General features: G+C 43.4%; 1 pseudogene; it reads right to left on the reverse strand.

Moving 5' to 3' along the window:
* Positions 1–7,876: 7,876 nt before the first annotated feature.
* On the reverse strand, positions 7,877–8,608 carry LOC117079636 (annotated as a pseudogene).
* Positions 8,609–10,371: the final 1,763 nt, after the last annotated feature.

The raw sequence follows: 10,371 nt of genomic DNA on the forward strand, positions 1-10,371 counted from the left end.
TGTTGTGTTACAGTTGCCTACAGTATTCAGTATAGTAACATGCTGTGCAGGCTTATGGCCTAGGAGCAACAGGCTAGACCATCTAGTCTTGGTGTGTAGTAGGCTCTGCCATCTAGGTTTGTGTAGATGCACCCTATGGTATTTGCACAATGATGAAATTGCCTAACAACACATTTCCCAGAATGTGTGCCCAATGTTAAGCAACGCATGACTGGATTGAAATCTGTCTGCAACATCTCACAAGCCAAATCATTCCCTCATGCCCAGCCTACCCCTATCCCCAGGCCACCTCCCCTGGAGGTACTGCATTAAGTATGTTACTTGTGCTTGCAGAATAAACTTCCAAGCTTCCACACCACTGCCTTTGGGGGAAGTGAATCTAAAACACACTTTGGGAAGTAATTCTGTCAGTGTGGGTCTTTCCCCTGAGTGACAAAATCATACTGCATGCATTTTCTGTTGGAACAGATTATTGGTGAACAGAAAGTGAAAACAATTTAAGGTACAGCAGCACAATACTATTGCATAATTCTAGTTCATTCTAGACTATAAACAGCTTGAGAAAAAAAAAAAGCCTGTGTTTTCTATAATCCCACAGAGAGTCCCACGTCCTGAAGGGCTGCAGAGTTGTTACGAACACAGGCTTTCGGCCGGGCACGGTGGCTTAGGCCTGTAATCCCAGCACTTTGGGAGGCCGAGGTGGGCTGATCACGAAGTCAAAAAATTGAGACCATCCTAGCCAACATGATGAAACCCCGTCTCTATTAATAATACAAAAATTAGCTGGGCATAGTGGTGCGCGCCTATGGTCCCAGCTACTTGGGAGGCTGAGGCAGGAGAATTGCTTGAACCCAGGAGACAGGTTGCAATAAGCCGAGATATGTCACTGCACTCCAGCCTGGCGACAGAGTGAGACTGCATCTCAAAACAGTACCTGGGCTTGTTGCAAGGAATAAATGAAGTGTTTGCTAAATGCGGAGAAATAAGAATGTTTTTACACTGTTGATGAGAGTGTAAACTAGTTCAACCATTGTAGAAGACAGTGTGGTGATTCCTCAAGGATCTAGAACCAGAAATACCACTTGACCCAGCAACCCCTTTACTGGGTATGTACCCAAAGCATTATAAATCATTCTACTATGAAGACACATGCACATGTATGTTTATTGCAGCCCTATTTTCAATAGCAAAGACTTGGAACCAACCCAAAGGCCCATCAATGATAGACTGGATAAAGGCAGGCCGGGCGCGGTGGCTCACGCCTGTAATCCCAACACTTTGGGAGGCTGAGGCGGGCGGATCACAAGGTCAGGAGAATGAGACCGTCCTGGCTAACACAGTGAAACCCCGTCTCTACTAAAAATACAAAAAAAAAAAAAATAGCTGGGCGTGGTGGTGGGCACTTGTGGTCCCAGCTACTCTGGAGGTTGAGGCAGGAGAATGGCATGTACCCCGGAGGCGGAGCTTGCAGTGAGCCGAGATCGCGCCACTGCACTCCAGCCTGAGCAACAGTGTGAGACTCCATCTCAAAAAAAGAAAGAAAGAAAGAAAACGTGGCATATATACACCATGGAATATTATGCAGCCATAAAAAAGAATGAGTTCATGTCCTTTGCAGGGACATGGTTGAAGCTGGAAGCCATCATTCTCAGCAAACACAGGAACAGAAAACCAAACACCGCATGTTCTCACTCATAAGTGGGAGTAGAACAATGAGAACACATGGACACAGGGAGGGGAACATCACATACCTGGGCCTGCTAGGGGTTGGAGTAAAGGGAGGGAGAGCATTAGGACAAATACCTAATGCATGCTGGGCTTAAAACCTAGATGACAGGCAGGTTGATAGGTGCAGCAAACCACCTTGGCCCATGTATACCTATGTAACAAACCTGCACATTCTGCACATGTATCCCCGAACTTAAAGTGAAATTTAAAAATAAATAAATAAATAAAAAGAAATGTTTGTTAAATACTTAGTACAGTACATGACATAGATCAGACAAGTGACAATAGCAGTTACTAATCCGTACATCCTCTAGGTTTTAACTACATTGGACCTATGCTTCTCTCACAGGCCTCAGTGGAGATGTCACACTCCTTAGCTATCTAGCAGCTCTGCGGTCTACTGTTCTCAGACTACTCTCTTGACAACTGGGAGGGCCAAGGGGGATGTCAGTGAAAGTTGCCATTTTCAAGATGGAGTCTGAATATAGTAAGTCACTCAGGGCTTGACAGTTTTGAGTGCATTACATTTTTACATGTCTTTCCTGCATCAGTGTTAACTACCGGGCAATAAGGTTGTGAATGAAGGAAAAATAACATTGGAAGGAAGGACAAAGCCATTCTAGAGCTGGCAGAAAGTGGGGTGCGGGAGGTAATCTTAGATTCTGTGTTGTTTTCTTGAACCAAAATAGTACAGAAGTTAGATACTGGTGTTGTTTACTTGGAACATAAAGGGAAAGAATGGGGCCAGTGTAAACAGTTGTTTAAGAGAATAATATATATGCACATTTTAATTAAACTCTAATATGAACATTTACTTGGTCTCTTTCAAAAACAGAGCTAGGAATATATGGTTTTTCCCTAAGTCAACTCTAAACTGTTATCAGGCAATTTAACAAACCAGAGCTGCCACCCAGGTGGAATAGAGCTCAGGAATGCTCACAGAAGTCTTTCTAAAACACATGTATACCACCACCCCCATTTAAACAGCAGCACTTATTGAAAGAGGACTCAAGTTGAGTTCCTTTTCCCCCTCCCACACCTCCCCCATGGGGAAAGCAAGGTCCTGTTGGCATGCACCAATGTCATCCCTTTACTGCACATTCGTTAATCCGGATTCCTCAAGATGATCTGAGAAGCTGCAGACACACAAGGGTGGCCTGTGATAGTCTTTGTTATCAGAAGCCTGCAGGCTTCCTTTCATCTTATTAAAATTATATCCTTTCTGCTAAGGTTGAAAAAAACTGAGAAATTGTAATTTTATCCCATTCAACCTCATCTGAAAGAGGGGAAAGTGGCCCATCAGACCATCTCAAGTTACAATACGATTCATGTGGTATTTCTATTTCCCACACCAGCCTGGGCACTCCAAGGGTTTTGCTCAATCCCTGGGTGGTGGGAACCCCCTTGAAGGGTTTATAAACCTAACATAATTAAGCACCATGTGACAGACACTGTGCTAATGGCTTTACATGCATTCTTTTACTTACGTCTCCCAACACCCCCAGCATTATTATTATTTTGGGTTTTTTACATCTCCATTTTGACACTTGGCAAGGCAAAGAAACCTGACAACAGTTAAACAGCTAGCAATTTCCAGAGTGGGAATCTGTTCCCAGGCAGCATGACATCACAGCCCACATGGTTAACCTCTATTCTAACATGAACTTCAAAACTCTAGCCTGCTGTGCTAGGAATTGAATGTTTGTGAACCTCCAAAATTCATATGTTGATGCCTTCTCTTCAATACGATGGTATCAGGAGGTGGGTTAAATTGATTAATTAGTGATTTTCTTAGTGGATTTCCTTATAACTCTATTTCATGAGGGTGGTGCCCTCATAAATTGGATCAGTGCCCTTTTAAAAAGAGGAGACACGAGATTCTCTTTCTCTCAGTCATATGAACACACAGTAAGAAGGCTGTCTCCAAACAAGGGAGCCAGCCCTCACTAGATGCCAGGTCTGCTGGCACCTTGATTTCCCACCCTCCAGAACTGTGAGACAGAACTGCTTGCCGTTAAAGCCTCCAGTCTATAGGATTGTTACAACAGCCTGAGCCAAGACATGCTTGGTGAAGATGCCCACCTTGTTGCTAGAAGGCCCATGATATTCCACTCTCCCCGGCTGCTCTGAAAGCAACAGATGTGGCACTCAGCAACCAGTCAGCCAGGTGAGGCTCTAGTCTGGTCCCTAAGGCTATCTCCCTGACCCCTTGGTTGGACTTCAGAGGGAATGGAAATCAACTTGGACTGTAGCCATATCCTGTTGGCCTTCCCAGGGCATGGACAAGCTGTGATAATCCTGCAAATAAATAAGGTGGGGAAGATGAGTTCAACTGTAGGGTTGGCAAACATTCGCAGGCCACTTAGAAAAGCTGCAGTTTTAACCATGCTGTCTTAGAGAGGTTTCAACATGGCAGAGTGGGCACTGGTGGTGACATGTTCAGACACTTAGAGAATTATCTTCCTTCCTGACATTTTTTGCACTGCCCTTCCTTATCCTGTCTACCCAAGCACCATGGGGTTGTGCCTCTCCTTCAGTGATTTTATTAATCAGGATGCTCCAGTGTCCAAGTGGTCCTGGAAATTCTGCCCAAAAAAAGGTGTAAAGTCAAGGGGGGCTGATGCCTCTCCTTGTACTGCATTACTGATGGCTGTCAGTCTCCCCGTCCTGTGTGGCAGCCTTGCAAGAACAGGGACCATGATTATTTTTCCTTAGATTTTCAATGACTTAGTCCCTGGTACATGGAAGATCAGTATACATTGAAATAAATTGATTAATTAGTGATTTTCTTAGTGGATTTCCTCATAACTCTATTTCATTTACTGACTTAATATGCCCTCCATACCAGAAATGAAGTCTTAAAGAAAGTCAGTGCTGTGCATTTACATTAGTTCACAACATTTATGCCATCCCATCACACAGGTATCCATGCTCACCTATCCACACTATCCTGTAAAATCTCTGAAGGCAAGGACCATGTCTTACCCATCCTTGAATGTCCACTGCAGTTGCCTTCATATGGTAGGCTCAATGGTTTTTCAGTGATTTGAATAAATCTCTCTGCAAGCTAAAACTGTATGCTGAGACGGAAATCTTCACCCAAGGTCATCTACAACTTCTGCTAAGAAATTCAGGAGTGGATTTCTCTCTAATGTTGCCAAATTATAAGAAAGATTTCTTGAGCTACTGAGACTTTCACAGGTTCACACTGCAGTGTAACAAGGCTGTCCACTCCCTTTTGCTCTCCTGCTTAGGGGCTTTCCGTAAGGCAGAGGCTTGCCAAACCTCGCCACTGTGTGTTGAGTTTTCATCTCAGTATATGACTAGGACTCTCTGCCTTCAGTCCCATTCTGTCTATGTAAGCAATACCAGAGAACCTCCATGCTCTGGCAGCTGGCAAATTTCTCTCTAAGATCAATTTCCATCTATATTGAAGTTATGATAACTCTATTATTTCCTAAAGCTGTGGGGTTGAGATAGATGGATCCTCTCTGATCTAGCCACTCCTCCTAGGCAGCAGCACAAGCATTTTGTCAGTCCCAAGCATCTTAGGCCCTATGCCAACTATCAGACCTGTGTCATGTTGGTGTTCGAGCACCTGCACCTCAGGATATAGAAATGCCCCTTCTCTTTCTTCCAGTCCTTTTCAGATCAGAGTCCTTCAACACTAAACATCTTATTCCTCTCCTCCTCCTGCATAGAACCTGAGGGCCCACCGGTTAGAGTCTGGCAGTGGAAGAGTCCCAAGGCATAAAAAGGTCTATTTCGTTTCCACAGGGTTGAGGATGACCCTGCCATAGAAACAGAAAAGGCTTCCACCTCTTTCTGGGAAGTTGATGTCTTTCCTCCTCCCAGTACTGCCCAGCCCTCCAGCCCCACTGCAGCCCAGGAGAGGGTCCTTCTGCTACCACAGCAGAAGGCAGGGCACAAGTAAAGGCCCCAGCAGCTCACTCCTCCAGTTCCCGAGGAGATAGCCTTCCACAAGTCCCATGGTTCTTTCTACCCTTTTGTACCAAGCTTCAGAATTTTTTGCCTATTTTTTGGAATGGTAAGAGTGAAGTCAAGGAAAAATAATCATAAACTAAAAGAGAAGAAAGGAAGTCAGTCCTAAACAAAACACCAAGAGAACTTAAGACTGTAGATGTGAACATATTTAATACCACTGAATTGTACACTTAAAAATGGTTAGAATGGTAATTTTCAGGTTTTTGTTTTTTGAGACATAGTTTCATTCTGCTGCCCAGGCTAAAGTGCAGTGGCACATAGCTCACTGCAGACTCAAACTCCTGAACTCAAGAGATCCTCCTGCCTCAGCCTTCTGAGTAGCTGGGATACAGGCATGCAACACACACCTGGCTGAATTTTTTTATTTTTTGAAGAGATAGGATCTTGCTATGTTGCCCAGGTTGTTCTCAAACTCCTGACCTCAAGCAATCCTCCTGCCTCAGCCTCCCAAAGTGCTGGGATTATAGGCGTGAACCAAAGTGACTGTCAATTTTATGTTTTGTATATTTTATCACAATTTAAAAAAAAAAGATCGTAGAAGCACAGCCTGTAGTTGGAAGGAAAGGGGATGGTTGTCAGAAATTGTGTCAAGTATATGTGCCAGATCTTCTAAAGTGTAAATCAATTTGTGAATATTTAATCCACTAAAATACTTTTGTTTTCTTTTTTTCTTTTGTTTTTGAGATGGAGTTTCGCTCTTGTTGCCCAGGCTGGAGTGCAATGGTGCAATCTCGGCTCACCGCAACCTCTGCCTCCCAGGTTCAAGCAATTCTCCTGCCTCAGCCTCCCTAGTAGCTGGGATTACAGGCACGTGCCAACACGCCTGGCTTATTTTGTATTTTCAGTGGAGACGGGGTTTCTCCATGTTGGTCAGGCTGGTCTAGAACTCCTGACCTCAGGTGATCCACCTGCCTCAGCTTCCCAAAGTGCTGGGATTACAGGCATGAGCCACCATGCCCGGCCTAAAATACTTTTATATTAAATGAAATTGTCTTGTTATGAGCCAAAGGCATCTTTTCTTCCATCATTTTTGTTGTCACCAAAACAACACCCTATAAGCTTAGACTCCAAGTCTGTCAGCTATCACAAAAATTATAGGTTCTAGAATAAGGTTCCTGATGGTATTATTTTACCAGGCCCAGTTTGTAGAAGATAGGTTTTTGGTCTCTTCGTGCACACATTACCTCAGATTATACTTAGGCTTGTAGAGCTGTAGGAAAATTACAGACTGACGTCCCTTTAGTTTCAGATAAAAACACGGCACAAGCAAAACACTTTCAATAATCAAAAAGCATTCCTCTCTTTACACATCTATTTTGTGTAGATATCAACTTGTATTCCAAGAACTATAAATTGTGCCTGTAACCATGAACACATCCATTTTCTCTGTTTAGCTTAATATTCTGGTGGGATCAGCAGGTACTGATGGCAATTTCTATACTTCTTTAAACATAAGCATCAATCAGGGTACAGACTGTAAGCACTTTGAAAATGCCATACATTAAGAGACAAGAACTGCTTGAGGAATCACAAATATTTATTCTAAAGCAGGTCTTAAATTCAGCTTTCTTCTGACTTGGGCTGTCTGCTGAAATCTGCCCTGCACTCAACACTTTAAGCCCATTCAATTAGAAGCCAGCTCTTCGTAATTCCAGGTAGCAGTCCCCCTCATTTTCAAATGCAGAAAAATTCAGACAGAAAAAACAGAGAAATGTTAAGCACTTGAAATTCTATGGCTGATTATATAAGTCCACAATGGACATAATGGAGGTTTGGAAAGTGTTCCTGATGGCAGCGTGCTGTGGAGAGCGCCACCTAGAAACCACGTGACACCAAGGGAGCCCCTGGACTTAGGAACACACTTTTGTCTTTATTCACAAAATCACTCATATGTTTTCAGTTTTTTAAAATAAAAACAGCATATTCTTTATTTTGCATACTTTAAATTCAGAACAAAATGAACAAACAATAAAACCACAATATGTAACATCCAATCCTGTTGTCAGAGAAGGGAGGGAATGGGGCTTGAGGCCCTTGTTTCCTGCCTTAGTCACAAGGACAGGAGAGGAAAAAACACTAGACATTAGCAGAGGGAGCCACGTAGGACAAGGCACTCAAGGCTGTGGTGAGAACCGTGGGGACACTATATGAAGACCCAAGGTATAAACTCTTCATCTTCTTCTATGCGAGACGCATTCTCATTGCCCTCAAAACTGGAGAATCTCATCAGGAACTGCAGCACTGGGTTCCTCTGCTGCCACTTCATCCTCGATAGACCTAGCCTGATCCTGCAGTCGATCTAGTTAGAGTGAGTTTGGGGATCCTCAAGGAGGAAGCCAGAAGAGAGCAGCATGGTTTCAAACAGCAGCACCATCAGGTCCTTGACTGCCTTGCTGTTCCTGACAGCCTCAGCCTTCTGCTGCAGCATCTCCACAATGGGGTGGTTGGGGTTAATCTCCAGGTGCTTTTTGGCCATCATGTAGCCCAATGTAGAGTTGTCCCGAAGTGCCTGGGCTTTCATGATCTGCCCCATATTGGCTGTCCAGCCACAGGTGCTGGTCACAGTGCAACAGGGTGAAGACACAAGCCTATTGAAGATGGTCACCTTCCCAACCTTTTTATCTAACGTTTTTTTCATGAGCTTGCAGAAGTTCTCAAACTTTGCCTTGCTCTCTTCCATTTTCTTCTCCTCCTTATCCTCAGGTAGCTCCAGACTCTCCTTGGTAACTGAGACCAGGCTCTTCCCATCAAACTCCTTGAGCTACTGCACACAGTACTCATCAGTGGACTCAGTCATAGAGACTACCTTGAAGTCCGGCTTCCACACTCAGTCCACAAAAGCAGAGTTGGCCACCTGCTCTTTGCTGTCACCAGAAAATTACCCATATGTTACATCCATGTGTAACTTCATTGTCCAAGGTTGAAATGAAATCATGTGATTTGAATGTTTCCCCTTCAAAATTCAGGTGCTGCCAGTGGGATAGTATTAAGAAGTGGAGCCTTTAAGAGGTGATGAGGCCATGGGGCTCCTCCCTTGTGAGTGAGATTAGGTGCCCTTACAAAAGAGATTGACAGAGGGAGTTTGTCCCTTTTACCCTTCCACCTTCAGCCGTGTGGGGAAACAACACTCCTCCCCTCTGGAGGAGACAAAAATGAGGTGCCATCTTGGAAGCACAGACCAGGTCCTCACCAGACACTGAAACTGCCAGCACCCTCATCTTGAACTTCTCAGCCTCCAGAACTGTGTGAAATAAATTCCTGTTTTTTATGAATTAGCCAGTCTCAGGTATTTTGATGTAGTAGCATAAAACAGACTAAGACCATGATGGAAAACGTTTATTAAGCCATAAATAATTGTACAGATGCCAGTAATCACTAACATTTTAAACTATTACTTAGGGTTCTACAATATTTTAACCTGTTTTCTGAGATATGGAAACTAGACTTTTCCTCCTCTAAAACTTGAGGCCCTCAATGGGAAGAGGAAAGGGAATTAGTGGCAATCAATTTTGTATCCACAGCACTAATTGAATGCCCAACACAAATAGCCCATTAATTATAGGCAAACCTCAGAGATATTGCAGGGTCAGTTCCAGAACACCATGACAAAGTGAGTCACACAATTTTTTTTTGGTTTCCCAGTCATATAAAAGTTATATTTACACTATACTATAGTATATTAAGTGTGTAAGAGCATGTCTTTAAAAGTGAACATACCTGTGATATTATTTGATACGGTTTGGCTCTGGCCCCCGCCCAAATCTCATGTTGAATTGTAATTCCCAGTGTTGGGAAGGGACCTGGTGGGGGGTGACTGGATCATGGGAGCAGGTTTCCCCCATGCTGTTCTCGTGATGGTGAATGAGTTCTCATGAGAGCTGATGGTTTAAAAGTGCATGGCACTTTCCCCCTCGTTCTCTCTCTCTCCTGCCACCATGTGAAGGGGTGCTTGTTTCCCCTTCACCTTCCACCATGATTGTAAGTTCCTGACACTATCTCGAGGTAGATAGTGTCAGAATTAAATCAGAGGACACTCAGTTCATATCTGCAGCAGAATTGATTGCTTATGTTTTGGTGGGGAGAAATCCCCCACATTTGGTCACAGAAGTTTTTTTGTGTTGATTGTTGTTGTGTTTTGAATGAGAAAAGACGAAAAACATGGTTTGAATTTTTCCCTACCTTAATTAAAAAATTTTTTTTGCTAAAAAATGATAATAATCATCTGAACCTTCAGTGTGTCATCATCTTTTTGCTGGTGGAAGGTCTTGCCTTGATGCTAACGGCTACTGACTGATCAGGGTGGTGTATAAGGTGAGAGTGACTATGGCAATTTCTTAAAATAAAACCACAATAAAGTTTTTGCATTGATTGACTATTCCTTGACTGAGTTCTCTGTAGCATGAGAATGCTATTTCATAGTATTTTCCCACAGGAGAAATTTTTCTTTTTTTAAAAAAAATTGTTTTGGTTTTTTTATATTCCAGGGTACATGTGCAGAATGCAGGTTTGTTACACAGGTAAATGTGTGTCATGGTGGTTTACTGCACCTATCAACCCATCACCTAGGTATTAAGCCCAACATGCATTAGCTCTTTTCCCTAATGCTTTCCCCTCCCTCCCCTAATAGGCCCCAGTGTG

Source organism: Trachypithecus francoisi, unplaced genomic scaffold (genome assembly GCF_009764315.1).
Source record: "Trachypithecus francoisi isolate TF-2019V2 unplaced genomic scaffold, Tfra_2.0 Lachesis_group7, whole genome shotgun sequence".
Lineage (NCBI taxonomy): Eukaryota > Metazoa > Chordata > Mammalia > Primates > Cercopithecidae > Trachypithecus > Trachypithecus francoisi.